A 15,154-nucleotide genomic window follows, 5' to 3' on the forward strand; every position below is an offset into this window, starting at 1 on the left:
GGTTCACTCCGAGATGCCTGGACACTTACCTTGTTGAGAGCCCTTCCTGGCACAAAGTAACAATGCGGACGCGATTGAACCCTAGTATTGACCGTCTAGGTACGGTTGAACTACGGACAATATGAGCCGAGTACCTCCTTCCTGGTGCAATGACTGGAACTGATCGGCTCATACATGGTTGTTTATATCTTTGGGAGGGTTTAGTGATATCTCTGAACAGTCAAAGGGACTGCGTCTGTGATACAATTTCCGCAGTCAACGTCTATCTCAAGGAGTTCTGGGAACAAGGGTGATGCAAAACTATTTTTGATGTGTGTATATCGTGCACGGCAAAATCGTGCTATCCAAAACTGGTGACGAGGCAATTGTGGTGCACCACGGGGCATAAATGACATGGCTGAACGACGGCTGCGCAGTGTATACTGGTGAACAGACGTGCAACTGTTGAACAACTGACCGATGTGATAAATCAAGGGGCTACCAGCAGTGTCTCCTCGACGAGCGTTCAGTGAATGTTGCTGAGTATGGACCTCCGCAGCGGGCATTTGGTTTATGCGCTCATGCTGATTGCTGTTTACCGACGACAAAGGCTGGAATTCGCATACCAATATCCCAAATGGACGTTTTATTCTTCTCTGGATTCATGGCCGTTGGCGTGTACGACCTGAAACGTCTGAAAGCAAACACCCTGCAACAATCTTGGGGCTTTGTGGTATGGGGAATGTTTACGAACATTCCGTGGATGATCTCGGCATTTTGGTAGGCAAAATAGGTCAACACAGGTATGCATCGAGCCTTGGGGATCATGTCCACCTCAACATGCAGTTTATTTGTCCTAGGCATGATGGCAGCTACCAGCAGGAAAATGCAACGTGTCTTATGACTTTATCCTACTCTCTTGGCCATCAGACTGCTTGGATTTAAGCCCTAGCGTGCGTAAGCGTAATTGAAATTTTATCGTCTACTGGGGTAATCCCTTCCAGATTAGGCCGCATGTGTACCAGAGGTGTGAGAGGGGTTGCAGATACGTCGGGCAAGTTGCCCAAACACCACAGTATACGTAGCATAAATTTTAAAAGAAAGATAAACTCATTTCCACGACCATTAGATTTAGATCTATTTTTAAAAATCTTACTAAGACGCAAAAGGAAAGGTCACTAACGTCTGAGAAGAGCGAGGAAGGGGGGGGGGGAGGGGAGAGGGGATTTGCAGCGGAGGACGGTACCTCGCTTGTGTGGAACAATGTACTCAAACCGGTCCTGATTGCCATTATATTCAAGGTTGGAGTATGGGAAGCTTAATAGTTGCACACCTCTTAATGAGCTTTTATTTACTTAATTTTCTCTTTACAATGTCAAAGCGATCGTTACGTGGAACTAAGCAGTTTCCCGCGACAGCATCTTCCTTGAGGTGTCTGCCAATTAAGATTTCACGTTTCTTTCACTGCCTCGCCAGTGGTATTTCGCACTATCCTGTTTATTCGACCTAAAACTGGTCCCCTAGACTAAAATAGCATTAAAGTATGTGCGTTTTGTATAGAATCTCAATGGCAGACAAACTGCACTTTGCCACTGCCCTACCAAAAATTCGAAGCTTATCACTTACTTTCCCAATGACTGAGTCTATGTGGTCGTTCCACACCGCATCTGTACACACTGCTGCTTCTAAATCCCTAAAAAAAAAGTTAAGCATCCAGAAGACCTCGTCGAATGTCAATGTTACTCCCACACATGCTTACCATGACGGGTGTCAGGGATTAGTGTCGCAATTTTTAGTAACAGGTAGAACTGCCACCGAAGTGCATTAGCGTTGGTCCTGTTTGGAGTTGTTACCAACCCTGGCACGGTATACAGGCTGTTCAAAAAGGTATCGCAATACTTTGAGATGCGGAAATGCATACTTTGTGCGATAAATATGTGTTCACAGGAGGTGTTCAACGTGCATCCATTCATAACAATGCACCCCTCTGCCCCCGACGTAAGGAATGACCCACCCTTTGAAGTATACCCGGTTGTTGTTGTACCTGCTGGCACAACGTGACTCGAACCACACTATTGACTGCAAACCACCTAATGGTAGGTAGAGTAGTGTGAGCAAGACATCACGATACACTGTCGACACACTTGGAACGCCAATGCGACGACTCTGCTATATGTGCAACCAAGTGTCGCGCTGCCCTTCCTATAAACACGTGTTTATCTCGGAAACTATGCGTGCATGTCCAAAGGAACTTTGCCTCGTAACCAGAATAACACAGGCACTGCAATATCACATTTATTTTAAATCTTTCTGCACATCGGCTAAAATAATATGCTACTTATATTTCACTAAGAATAACTGTATTACTAAATATGTGTTGCTTCTATACTTTTCAAAGTTTAACTGTTAGTGTGTTATCTTGTTGAGGAAGAAATTGGAAACCATTTTTTAAAGAATGATAAACTTTGTTTATAACTAACAAACAATATACACAGTCCTTAGACAATAGTACTTCAGTTATATTTATTTTCATGCCTTCATTTTGTTCAGTAACTGTGCAGACCAACATTATTCGTCTTACTGTCCTTTGCAGACTGATGACAGTATTTTTAAATAGCGTTTTGAAATGAAATTAATGTTTTTGACCCGTTAGTTTGACATGTAAAACGAAACAAGGCAGAAAACAAAAAGTCTAGTGTTTGTCTAAACACATGTAAGAAACCGTTTGAAAACCAGCAATGATGGTTCACCTCCTTGACCAGCACGTGGATGCTCGAAGCGGTATGCTATACAATAAGCCGGCGTGAGTGTACCTCTATAGTTCCATCAAGCAACAGTACAATAAGAGAAACATATGTACAGCCAATGCATTATTTTCCTGTGTAACGGTACTTGAAAGATGGAACAATTTCGTAAACTGCTCCTAAAGGCGTTTATCCAGTTAGTACAAGTTCTGAGACCTTAACTTTTCCCGGCGAATCGAATGTTCAAATAACTTACGGGTTTGCTGCCGGGTGACGTCGTCGGACACCGCCGATATTTCGACAGGAGCACACCCTGCCATTCTCAAGGCACAAATGCAAGGAAGAAAAAATGTGCAAGCAAATTTAATACCTCGGTTCATAGAGGAGAAACAAGGAAGATACCACGCATAGAACAAGTGTCAACACAACCAGAGATAACCAACATCAGAAATATCGATGGTTGCTATTGGCGCCCGTAAAAGATGATCTTGGTTTGCGTAAGGCTGGGGTCTATCGTATTCCTTGTAGTTGTGGCATGTCACTTGGTCAGACAATCAGGACTGTGGAAGACCGGTGCATTGAACATAAGCGTCACACACGCTTACAACAGCCGAGCAAATCCGCTATTGCAGAACATTGCCTTGACACCGGTCATCCCATGGAATACAACAACACGGAGATTCTGGCTTGCACGTCAAACTATTGGGATAGTGTTATTAAGGAAGCTGTTGAAATCAGATTGTCAAGCAACCTTATTAACAGAGATGGTGGATTTTGTTTAAATGCTGCTTGGAATCCGGCTCTGTCTCTCCTCAAAAAACAGAGGGACAAAATTAGTGCTACCTCACCTGTTGATTAATAGTAACCATCGATATTTCTGATGTTGGTTATCTTTGGTTGTGTTGACACTTGTTCTATGTGTGGTATCTTCCTTGTTTCTCCTCTATTAATCGAGGTATTAAATTTGCTTGCACATTTTTTCTTCCTTGCATTTGTGCCTTGAGAATGGCAGGGTGTGCTCCTGTCGAAATATCGGCGGGGGCCGACGACGTCACCCGGCAGCAAACCCGTAAGTTATTTGAACAGTACAAGTTCTGACTGAAACAGTGTCATGACAATCTCTCCATTGGCAAGAGAGTCCGGAATAGTTTCCCATTCGGATCTCCGGGAGGGGACTGCCAAAGAGAAAATGACCAAGAGAAAAAGACTGAAAAACCAACGAAAGGATGACGTTCTACGAGTTAGGGCGTGGAAAGGCATACATTTGAATGTGGCAGGGATGCTAGAAACTTTGAAAACGGTAACACTAAGGCTCGATCAAGATATTGTGGGGGTCAGTGAAGCGAAATGGAAAGAAGACAAGGATTTATGGTCAATTGAGTATCGGGTAATATCAACAGCAATAGGAAATGGTATAACGGGAGTAGTATTCGTTATGAATAGGAAGATAGGGCAGAGAGTGTGTTACTGTGAAGAGTTCAGTGACAGGGTTGTTCTTGTCAGAATGGACAGCAAATCAACACCGCCAACGATAAGTCGGGTGACAACGAAAATTAAAGAGACCTTTGGAGAAAAGAGAGCCACTTGTATGAATATCAAGAGCTCAGATAGAAACCCAGTTCTAAGCAAAGAAGGGAAAGCAGAAAGATGGAAGGAGTATATAGAGGGTCTATACAAGGGCGATGTACTTGAGGACAATATTATGGAAATGGAAGAAGATGTAGATGTAGATGAAATGGGAGATACGACACTGCGTGAAGAGTTTGACAGAGCACTGAAAGACCTGAGTCGAAACAAGGCCCCGGGAGTAGACAACATTCCATTAGAACTACTGACGGCCTTGGGAGAGCCTGTCCTGACAAAACTCTACCATCTGGTGAGCAAGATGTACGAGTCAGGCGAAATACCCTTAGACTTCAAGAAGAATATAATAATTCCAATCCCAAAGAAAGCAGGTGTTGACAGATGTAAAAATTACCGAACTATCAGTTTAATAAGTCACAGCTGCAAAATACTAACTCGAATTCTTTACAGACGAATGGAAAAACTGGTAGAAGCCGACCTCGGGGAAGATCAGTTTGGATTCCGTAGAAATGTTGGAACACGTGAGGCAATACTGACCTTACGACTTATCTTAGAAGGAAGATTAAGGAAAGGCAAACCTACGTTTCTAGCATTTGTAGACTTAGAGAAAGCTTTTGACAATGTTGACTGGAATACTCTCTTTCAAATTCTAAAGGTGGCAGGGGTAAAATACAAGGAGCGAAAGGCTATTTACAATTTGTACAGAAACCAGATGGCAGTTATAAGAGTCGAGGGGCATGAAAGGGAAGCAGTGGTTGGGAAGGGAGTGAGACAGGGTTGTAGCCTCTCCCCGATGTTATTCAATCTGTATATTGAGCAAGCAGTAAAGGAAACAAAAGAAAAATTTGGAGTAGGTATTAAAATCCAGGGAGAAGAAATAAAAGCTTTGAGGTTCGCCGATGACATTGTAATTCTATCAGAGACAGCAAAGGACTTGGAAGAGCAGTTGAATGGAATGGACAGTGTCTTGAAAGGAGGGCATAAGATGAACATCAACAAAAGCAAAACGAGAGTAATGGAATGTAGTCGAATTAAGTCGGGTGATGCTGAGAGAATTAGATTAGGGAATGAGACACTTAAAGTAGTAAAGGAGTTTTGCTATTTGGGGAGCAAAATAACTGATGATGGTCGAAGTAGATAGGATGTAAAATGTAGACTGGCAATGGCAAGGAAAGCGTTTCTGAAGAAGAGAAATTTGTTAACATTGAGTATAGATTTAAGTGTCAGGAAGTCGTTTCTGAAAGTATTTGTATGGAGTGTAGCCATGTATGGAAGTGAAACATGGACAATAAATAGTTTGGACAAGAAGAGAATAGAAGCTTTTGAAATGTGGTGCTACAGAAGAATGCTGAAGATTAGGTGGGTAGATCACGTAACTAATGAGGAGGTATTGAATAGGATTGGGGAGAAGAGAAGTTGGTGGCACAACTTGACTAGAAGAAGGGATCGGTTGGTAGGACATGTCCTGAGGCATTAAGGGATCACAAATTTAGCATTGGAGGGCAGTGTGGAGGGTAAAAATCGTAGAGGGAGACCAAGAGATGAATACATAAAGCAGATTCAGAAGGATGTAGGTTGTAGTAGGTACTGGGAGATGAAGGAGCTTGCACAGGATAGATTAGCATGGAGAGCTGCATCAAACCAGTCTCAGGACTGAAGACCACAACAACAACAACAATGAATATGGTGTCTGTTCTTTCCGACATGTCCGAAAGAAAAATCTATACATCGAAGAAGCAATGACGGAAATGAAAGAAAGGTTCAAAGGTGCGATAAAATTAAGCGTGGAAAAATTTCAGTGATAAGATTCACTGACGACGTTGCTACCCTCAGTGAATGTGAAGAATTACTCTTACGGGACTTGGTAATAATGTCTTCCACTATTAATGAGTGTGTTGGGTAGGGACACTACGAATGTAGTGTGTGGACATATAAGGTGAGAATGTGGGTCTCGCGGGAGACGTGCGCGAGATAGTCCCTTCAGTCGCACTATCCTCTGTGCCCTCCGTGGCTCAGATGGACAGAGCGTCTGCCATATAAGCGGGAGATCCCGGGTTCGAGTTCCGGTCGAGGTACACATTTTCACCTGGCCCCGTTGATATCAACGCCCGTCAGCAGCTGAAGGGATTAATATATACTTCTAATCACTAATTTGGTCAAACCAAGAAGTGTTTTCTACGATACGTGAATTTACATTTGAAAATCAGCAAGGTTGATGGGGATGCGTATGGTGTGACACGTTGCGGGAGATGATTTCTATTTTCAAGCACTTTACTGGATGGTAAGACTTTGTTAGGGTTGGTAGTATGTTACTAGCGTTTAATTGTGTGGAAATGTCCTCGAAAATTAAGGACTTCTTGTATGAAGGAATTATTAGTGTTTAATACAGCTTGCATTAACGTCTGCTTCGGGACGTTTCTTCGACAGGTAGCGCCCTGCCTTATGACTCCGCTACCGGCGCGCGGACTGGGTGTGCACGGTTTCTGGTGGGCAGCCTCCGGCTGTGGCGCGGGGACACAGGTCTTCCGCTGGCTAGCTTCTTTGCGCAAAAATTTTAATGAAAAATATATTCGTATTATTCTGTTTATTCGAGATTAGAGTTTACTGTCCCGTCGACAGTGCCGTCCTTAAAGAGGGTCCACGAACTCGGATTCCGGAAAGACGGTGGAGTAAATCGGCCGTGGCCGTTTGAAAGGAACCATTTCGAAATTTGTCTTGACCGACTTAAGGAAATGATGGAAAACGTAAGCCTGGGTGACCGGTCGGTGATTTTGGCCGCCATCCTCGCGAAAGCGAGTCCAGATTGCTAACCACTGCGCCACACGCTTAGTTTTCCCCCCTAAATTGGCCGCGGCGGTCGTGTGACGTTGCTATATCTATGACGTCACGGGTCAGTAGACATACTGTCAAATGCTATGGATCTTAAAACACGTTGTGCGTTTCCCGAAATCTCCAGTTAACGGATACTGTTACCTGATTTTATTATTTGTTTTTTTTTTTTTTTTTCAGTTTCAAGAGTTGAAGAACCAGCGTCTGACGGCAAGAAGTAAAAAGTTTTAAGGATCCTGAATTGCATAAAATAAGATAATTATGAAAGAGATCAGCCTCCCGCAAAATCTAACTCATTTCAAACTCTTAAAATTCCTTTGTGCGTTGTTTTAAAAGTCTTTTATGATCTTGCCATCTGAAGAGACAGGCTTTTGTTTGAACGCAGCTAGAAATTTGATACGAGGAAACTCTGAGTTTGAGAGGTGAATGTGACTCAATTCGTATTAGCTGTCCACCGAAAAATTCAGCCGAATAAGCCCGTACAAAAAATTACGTCTACTTCCTTTACAATTATAAGAACGCCCGCACCGCAGTATTGAAACAGATATTCGTTAATTTATACTAGCTGCAGCTAGCCAAGCGTTGCCGTGCCTCAGTCTGGTTAAATGGAAAATAAAGAAAAGGGGAAGTAGACGTTTCTGATATGTATGGGAATTGGATATACGTCCTAATCGCCTTCTCCTCCCCCTCCCCTGTCTCCGTTCATGTCCTCCCGTTCCCTCCACCTCCCTCTCCTTCCTCCTCTCTCAGTCCGTCTTCACTCCCCCCCCCCCCCTCCACCCGATCTCCAATCATCTGCTGCCCCCTCTCATCCTCCTTCACGCTTTCTACGCCTCTCCTCTATGACCTAGAGACTTGTTTGTTGGCATTGCAGATTCTGACATCTAAAGAAAATGTGTCGCGTAGGAACAAAATTGGAGGAAACAGTTTGCGACTTTGCGGAAGAGAAAAAATTAATCTGATTTGACAACTCTGTAGTCATCACAATATGCAGTAAAAAAAAAAGAATATTACAAATAATTCCATTTGAACTAGGACAAATGGAGTCTGAGAATGGACTCATAGTTTGGGCAGTTTGAAAATGCGAGAAAGCAGTCTGCGCCAGTAGCAATTACAAATGACACTAACACCGGTCTCGAAGCGCCGTCGTGAGATAACAATTTCTTCAGTCCTATTTGGGAAGAACAGAAACATGAAAGATTAATTCAGGGTGTTAAATAACAGTAACAATTACTTTATCATTAAATAATGTGATTATGAACTATATAGGATGATCAGAACAGTGTGAAGAGCTTGTAAGAGTGTTGCAAGGTATGAAGATGGACCGTGCAGATCTCTAGAATGAAATTACAATTAAATCAATACCATTAGCTGTCGATGGGCGTTGATATACATCAATGGGGACGGTTGAAAATGTGTGTTCCGACCGGGACTCGAACCCGGAATCTTCTGCTTACATGGCAGACGCCCTATTCATCTGAGCCACCGAGGGCACAGAGGATAGTGCGACTACAGGGATTTATCGCTGGCACGCTCCCTGTGAGACCCACATTCTCAACTTATAGTCCACAAACTACATTCGTAGTGCCCCTTGCAAGTGCCCTTGCAAGGTAGGTTTTGCGGAGGACCAAATTGTTAAGGAAAAAATTCGAAAAGTTGTGCTGTTTCCGATTTCCTTAGCGTTGAAGTCAGCCATCGGGCGCTCGGACGCGCAAAATTCAAGCGCCCGCCAGATACAACTAGTATCAGTTGTGGCCATGGCGTAGGTCACGGGAGGGCAACGGGGTTCGGCCAGTGATTGGTTTCAATCCTGCCCCCGGAAGGAATTCGTGGGAGGAAGAGCGAGGCGCTGGCATTGTACTGTGCCCGGGACGTATTTTCGGATACTTCCAACGATATTTGGTTCGCCTTGGGTATGTAGCTCATGACACAGACCAGTGTCCGTTTTACTTAATCCGTGCATGCACAAAACCACTTTGCCGCATCTGGTTTTGAGCAAAAGAGAAAAAAGTTTCCAGTAGTAGCACAGGTCCAGCAGACAGGGGGGAAACAGATTACTACCTTGAAGGGATGCAGGGACGAGTATTTTCGCCCCTGGAACAGTGCTGATGACACGTAGACATTTACTGTTTACAGTCTATGCCTGTGCTGAACACTCATAGCTCGCAAACGTTGTTGACTGTAGGCGAAAATGGATCGAAAATTAGCGACTACTCGCAAAATTTGCCGACTTGATCAGCGGCAGTAGAGGTCATAGCTTGGTGAGCAAACCAGTTATCTGCTGCCGGTCCACGAGTTTATTTTTGCGTGATGGCTCTGCAAGATGCCTGGAATCTCATCTTCACATACATTTACGCGTAGTGAACGTTGTTCCTTTACTAACGGCGTTGCAGAATTTTGCAACGGAAATTTTTAGGACAGCTATTGTAAAACGTAATAAGTAAAGAAACAGTGAAACTGACAGATTAAAACTCTGTGCTTGTGAGTTAACGACCACTGCGCTCTCATTTAAATATATGGCCGTAAGAGTCAGCCTACAGGAATTGTGAAATGGACCCCGTCGTCCAGGACCGCGTGTCACAAAGGGCGCAGATTCACCACGAGATGGGGAAACCCACAAGCGTCTATTGTCTGTTGAGGCCTAAGCGCTGTAGTCTGCGAGTGAGACAGACGAGAACCTACGAAAAATGATTCAAATGGCTCTAAGCACTGTGGGGCTGAACATCTGAGGTCATCAGTCCCCTAGGACTTAGCACTGCTTAAACCTAACTAACCTAAGGACATCACACAAATCCATGCCCGAGGCAGGATTCGAACATGCGACCGTAGCGGTCGCGCGGTTCCAGACTGAAGTGCCTAGAACCGCTAGGCCACAGCGGCCTGCCGAGAACCTACGTCATAGGGAAACCTAGTAGAAGGCTTTTGTGGCCAAGGAGACGAAGCAATGTTAAATATGGCGGACCTAAGATCGGCCATAAAAGAAAACATTTATGAAAACTATTTAATTCTCTAGTAATGCAGGGAATTAAGCCACAGCAATTTTAAACTGCCATCCTCCATAAATTTTAATGGTGATCCCAATAAAACTTGAATATTGATCATATCTATAATAGTTTAGGATTTACTGTTAAAGTGAAATCAACAAGTTTTCTAACAAAGACCTGAATGCTAAAATCTGAACGCTTTGGTCGATCTTAACCATCGACATTTAATATAGAAGTGCAGCATTAAAATGACAAACGTTCTAAATATCAACTCTGTAACTTTATTTGTTTAAAAGATATAGTAAATTTAAATTATCAGTATTTACAGTGAAGCATCAGATCATCATTTCACCCGCACAAAACACATTGAACGATGACAGCATGATACCTTATTGAATCATTAGGTAATAGAATATTTGTTGTAAGGATTAGTGCATAATGGTTACTTTTGTTCTTTATTTATTTATCAGAAAGCACATTGGTGCAAGGCCACTGGCCGTGACATTCAGAGTTAAGAAGGAAATTGTACTGGTTTTATGTAAAAGAAATTAACGTTTATTATGTAAATGATATTATTGTTACTTTATTTAGAAAGTGAAAGTGGTCAAGCTTTGATTATTTAAATATGTTAAAATGTAAAATAATGTATAATAAGCTGTAGCCAATCAGATGGACGGCTTCAGGAAAGGAAACTGCCCTAGTCAATTGAGCGAGGATATTAGGCGCGCGACCGCAGACGTGCAGAGAGGGACAGGTCTGGTCTAGACACCAAAGAGTACAGTTCGGCTGGGGACACCAAAGGGCACAGTTCGGATGCAGACGCGAAAGCGGACGGCCGGTCTTTAGGCAGCTAGGAAGTGAAACGACTTAGAAAATGTCGCGTTGTGTGGCACCGCGGGACTTAAGTCTCTGAGCGGTGAGCAGTCGCGCGCCTGGTGTGAAGTCTAACTTTTCGCATAGTTGATGAGGTGGAGTATCGGACTTGTAAATCAAGATGAGATTGTGAATGATCTAACTGTCTCAAATGGATATGCGCTCGAGTGTAATAGCAACTCTAAATACGAACACTTTCGCTATTAGTTTCCTTTCTGAATAAACATTATTCTAACCAAATCGCAACTGTGTGGCCTACATCATGTATGGGTCGTTAATTTAGTTCTCGATATTATTATCACTGTTATTATATGTCATGTTAACTTTGTATTTCGCGAACTTACCATCAGCTAGACAATTTAACGAAAGGGTCACAAGCGCCCACTTTAGAGTGTCTAAAGCGACACGTGCGGTTCAACCCCTAGACGAGTTTGAGCCAAGACATTTCGACGAAGAGGAACCGCATGTAAGCCCGAACATCTTTGGGATGTTAGCTTGCATGCTGGACCGAGACTCGAACTCCGAACCTTCCCCTGTCTTCGGCAACTGTTCTACCAACTTTGGACACATCCTCACGGCTTTACCTCCGCCAGTACCTCATCTCCTACTTCTCATCCTTCCTGCCTTCCAGACTTCCATCTTCTGAACTTCACTACCATCACTACTTTTTACTACCTTCCAAACCACCACTACCTTCCAAACTTCATATCAGCGCACACATTTCATTCTGTAATGAAACATTGTTCACGATGGTTAAATAAATTTAAACATCTGAACATGTGGTGAACATACACTACTGGCCATCAAAATTGCTACACCACGAAGATGACCTGCTACAGACGCGAAATTTAACCGACAGGAAGAAGATGCTGTGATATGCAAATGATTAGCTTTTCAGAGCATTCACACAAGGCTGGCGCCGGTGGCGACACCTACAACGTGCTGACATGAGGAAAGTTTCAAACCGATTTCTCATACACAAACACCAGTTGACCGGCGTTGCATGGTGAAACGTTGTTGTGATGTCTCGTGTAAGGAGGAGAAATGCGTACCATCACGTTTCTGAATTTGATAAAGGTCTGATTGTAGCCTATCGCAATTCCTGTTTATCGTATCGCGACATTGCTGCTCGCGTTGATCGAGATCCAATGACTCCTAGCAGAATATGGAATCGGTGGGTTCAGGAGGGCAATACGGAACCCCGTGGTGGATCCCAACGGCCTCGTATCACTAGCAGTCGAGATGACAGGCATCTCATCCGCATGGCTGTAACGGATCGTGCAGCCACGTCTCGATCCCTGAGTCAACAGATGGGGACGTTTGCAAGACAACAACCATCTGCACGAACAGTTCGACGACGTTTGCAGCAGCACGGACTATCAGCTCGGAGACCATGGCTGCGGTTACCCTTGACGCTGAATCACAGACAGGAGCGCCTGCGATGGTGTACTCAACGACGAACCTGGGTGCACGAATGGCAAAACGTCATTTTTTCGGATAAATCCAGGTTCTGTTTACAGCATCATGATGGTCGCATCCGTGTTTGGCGACATCACGATGAACGCACATTGGAAGCGTGTATTCGTCATTGCCATACTGGCGTATCACCCGGCGTGATGGTATGGGGCGCCATTGGTTACACGTCTCGGTCACCTCTTGTTCGCAATGACGGCACTTTGAACAGTGGATGTTACATTTCAGATGTGTTACGACACATCATTCGATCCCTGCGAAACCTTACAATTCAGCAGGATAATGCACGACCGCATGTTGCAGGTCCTGTACGGGCCTTTCTGGATACAGAAAATGTTCGACTGCTGCCCTGGCCAGCACATTCTCCAGATCTCTCACCAATTGAAAACGTCTGGCCAATGGTGGCCGAGCAACTGGCTCGTCACAATACGCCAGTCACTACTCTTGATGAACTGTGGTATCGTGTTGAAGCTGCATGGGCAGCTGTACCTGTAAACGCCATCCAAGCTCTTTTTGACTCAATGCCCAGGCGTATCAAGGCCGTTATTACGGCCAGATGTGTTTGTTGTGGGTACTGATTTCTGAGGATCTATGCACTCAAATTGTGTGAAAATGTAATCACATGTCAGTTCTAGTATAATATATTTTTCCAATGAATACCCGTACGTCACCTGCATTTCTTCTTGGTGTCGAAATTTTAATGGCCAGTAGTGTACATGAATGTACTCTCAAAAACGTGTATTTTGAAGCATAATTGTTGGCCTGACGTGTCGGGAAAAGCGATGCCATTAGTATCCGTGCGTTACCCCATAAACATTAACGTCATAGACGCTATAACTGTGACTTCTTGCGCTAGGAGCACTATTCTAGCGTCACGTGACAAGGAGGTCCGTGAACTTCATTATGTAAATCAGGCCCGCGGTTCACCAAAGGTTGTCTGTGCCTGGCGTGGATGACTGGACACGAGACTGCTCAACCTTTGGCTCGAGTTCGATCCTCACTACCACCCCATGACCAATTTACGTATCGCTCTCTCGTTCGGCGGGCGGGCTTCTTGAATTTGCGAACTGTAACGTAACACATCCCTTCCTATCAAAATGTTCGAAGATGTACAGAAAGTAAATCCCCTGCGCTGAACGAACTATTCTAATGTTGTCAAATGTTGTATAATTTCGTAACAGCAGAAACATTATACTAGCAGATAAATGTTACTTACGTTGCTATATCTGTCTCGTTGTCTAATGTGTCGGTTCTTATTTATGCTTTCTAATTAATAGTTCCAAGGTTTTTTGTTTCAGTAAAAGTCGCTGGAATATTGTTGCTTTTTGATATCAACGGTATTTATTCATAAATTCTTGACACTTCCTTCAACATCACTTGTTCAGTAAATGCATTGCGCAATATTTCAACACAACATAAAAAACTTAATGGTTATATTGACCAGTATCGACTGCAACTGGAACTATTATGGCAGGTTTGGCGCCTAAAATTTCTATAAATATTACGTATATAGCTTCCACATCCTTATAGAACAGGACATAGTTCAAATGAATTTTATTATGACTGTCTCAACTGAAATTACTTTCTTCATATAATTTACATAATGTTCTCTGGAAATAATTATTTACATAAAGATTTATGCGCCTAATAATTCGTAATCAAGGTTGCAGATTTTGATAATATAAAAGCTATCAGCTTCCTGTCTTTGTATAATTATCGATTCGTTTATCGCTAGTAAAATTATAAAAATTAAAAATGAAATCAGAAATTTTGTTTACGTGGAAACTAAAGCAAAAGCAAAATCAGTTTCACTGTGAAGTGGTCTTTGACTCATTCAAGTTAACAACTGTCATTATTGTCATGGTTCAAGATAGATATTGCTAAATGGATCGATATGAAAAATAAAATTATGTTATCACAAAAAGAGTGTTTTGGTCATCCTTTATATGCAAAATTGTCTTTAGATGTGGAATATATTCTTTAAGCGTAAAAATTAAGTCAGGCTGAAATTTATACTGAATCGAACATTTCAATTGAAGTATTAAAGTTCTGAGGAGGCAAGATTCATTACAGCTCTCAAAGGCCTGATTGGCTAACTTCAGTGTTAATTAATTTGGAAACGGTACAACATACCGAATTACTTTCTTAAGGCTTATTTCTCAGTAAAACGTAACTTGGAACAGCCTCACAAACGTTTCAGGCTGCTTCTGACAACCCTGTTTCCTGGTCGTCTTCGTCTAAGGAGAAACTCTAAGGCCGAAATTCCATGTCACATTCATTATGCAAATATACAGTACAAAAAATTAGTCTTAGCTCAAAAGACATCGCGCTAATACCTTGTAACACCGCTTCCAATCATGTTAATGGCCTCAATTAGACAGGGAAGAGAGTCCACAAATTTCGTTTTGTATGCTATATCCATCTGAAACCGCTGATCCCGTAGACCTACCAAATTACGGGGTTGGCAGCACTGTACGGCACACGCAACTCCAGGGCGGTGACGAGAATGATACTTGAAATAGCGACATCTTCAGTACAAGAACAGCGTGTGCAATCATTCATTTTCCCCGTTTGTTTGGTGTGACACAAATTGAAATTCATCACCAGTTGAGTGAGACATGTAGTGGCGGTGTCATGGATGTGTCTGAAGTGCGTTTGTTGGTGTGACAGTTCACAGAACACGAAACT

Source organism: Schistocerca nitens, chromosome 9 (genome assembly GCF_023898315.1).
Source record: "Schistocerca nitens isolate TAMUIC-IGC-003100 chromosome 9, iqSchNite1.1, whole genome shotgun sequence".
NCBI classification, from domain to species: Eukaryota; Metazoa; Arthropoda; class Insecta; order Orthoptera; family Acrididae; genus Schistocerca; species Schistocerca nitens.